Raw genomic sequence first — 2,036 nt, 5'->3', positions numbered from 1 at the left:
ATGGCGGGGTTCCTGCCTTCCTGTGTGGCAGACTGTGGCATCAGGTAAGAGCCACTCAGTGCCCACCCTGGCTCCTCCATTGCCTTGCTCTCAGCCCCTGACATCCAGCCCACACCTGGAGATTGAGTTGTACCCACTGCTCTGGGTCTCAGCCCTGTGATCACCTCAGTAGATATTCTGAGCTTGGCTATGCAGGCAACACTGAGCCATAGTTTACTATTCTTTCATGCATTTCTATCAGAGAGTCAGCAAAGGTAGTTGAAAAAGCCCAAGGGAGAATGTTGAGGGGAGTTGATGACCTTGACTTTTTCATACAGGATGAAGCCATTGATAAATCTATGTATGCTACAAAGTGGTCAATATGACATGGAATCACTGAAGACTGGGATATTATGGAAAGGTTCATGGAGCAAGTGGTCTTTAAATATCTTTGAGCAGAATCTGAGGACCATTAATTTTTAATGACAGAACTTCCACTGAATACACTAGAAAATACAGAGCATTTTTTGCAGAAATTATGTTTGAACTATTTAATGTACCAGGATTCTACACTATAGTTCAGGAGGTACTAGCCTTGGAAGTATCTTGGACATCTCAACAAGTGGGTGAATATATGTTAATGAGTACAGTCATTGACAAAGGAGATGGAGTCACCCTCATTCTCCCAGTTGTAGAAGGTTATGTAATTGAGAGCTGCATCAATCACATCCTGATTGTAGGTGATACTGTGTATTTCATTCAACGACTGCTAAGGGAGAGGGAGGTAGGAATCCCTCTTGAGCAGTCACTGGAGACCACAAAAGCCATTAAGGAGAAATACTGTTACTTTTGCCCTGATATAGTCAAGGAATTTGCTAAGTATGATGTGGATACCTGGAAGTGGATCAAACAGTACACAGGTATCAATGTGATCAACCAGGAGAAGTTCATAATAGACGCTGGTTACAAAAGGCTCCTGCAACCTGAAATATTTTTTTACCCAGAGTTTGCCAACCCAGACTTTATGGAATCCATCTTGAATATTGTTGATGAATACAAAACTGTCCCATTGATGTGCATTGTCCACTGTATAAGAATGTTGTTCTTTCAAGGGGTTTGGCCATATTCAGGGATATGAATCTCAACTACAGAGAGATTTGAAGAGTGGTACATGCCAGATTAAAACTCAGTAAGGAGCTCAGTGGCAGGATAATCAAACCTAAGCTTACAGAGGTTCGGGTGGTAATCCGTCACATGCAGCACTATGCCTTATGGTTTGGAAGCTTAATCCTAGCCTCAACTCTGGAGTTATTTCAGGTCTGTCACACCAAGAAGGACTATAAAGAATATGGCCCCAGCATCTGCCACCAGAGCCTTCTCTTTGGAGTAATGTCTTAGTGTCTGCCTTGAAAGCATCATTTAATAGTGTCATGTTGGGGAACAAGTGTCCTTCAGAACCCAGAGAAGACTACCATTTCTAAATGACATTTGGTGTTGATGTCTGAGCAGCATGCTTGCATCACCTAGTGCATGAGGCACAGGACAGAGTCGTTTCAGTAAAAGCCATCTCTTTATGTGTTGACTGTTGTAAGCCCACTCCTTCTTCTCTCACTCCCTTTCTTCATGCTTCCCCAGTTTCCCTCCTCCTTTTCACTTGAACTTTTTTGTTGACAAATACCATTCTGAAGGAATTCAAATGTGACTCTGAAAATTGTTAAGAGGAAAAGAAATTTCAAAAATGGCCCAAAATAGTTCTCCCCCAGGAAAGAATGCAGTGGTATAAATCCTTTTCCCCCAGCCTATTTTTATAAATAAAATGTTATAAACTTAAAATACAAAAAACCAAAAACATAGCAATATTTACAGGATACAATTAAAGCAGAGTATAGAGGAAAATGTATAGCTTTAAAAACAGAAAGAAAAAATAATCTAAAATTGATAATTAAAACTTCCATCTTAAGACTCCAGAAAAAGATGAGTAAACCAAGCCGAAAGTAAGTAGGATGTATGAAATAAAAATGTCACAGTGGAAAACGAGAAATACAGAACAGGATAAC

At 40.3% G+C, this 2,036-nt stretch overlaps 1 pseudogene; it reads left to right on the top strand.

Annotated features, from left to right (window-relative positions):
• LOC129527456 (actin-related protein 3B-like) lies at window positions 1-1,377 on the top strand (annotated as a pseudogene).
• The last annotated feature ends 659 nt before the right edge of the window (window positions 1,378-2,036 follow it).

This window comes from Gorilla gorilla, chromosome 18 (genome assembly GCF_029281585.2).
Source record: "Gorilla gorilla gorilla isolate KB3781 chromosome 18, NHGRI_mGorGor1-v2.1_pri, whole genome shotgun sequence".
Classification (NCBI taxonomy): domain Eukaryota; kingdom Metazoa; phylum Chordata; class Mammalia; order Primates; family Hominidae; genus Gorilla; species Gorilla gorilla.
This window is presented reverse-complemented; position numbering and strand designations above follow the sequence as displayed.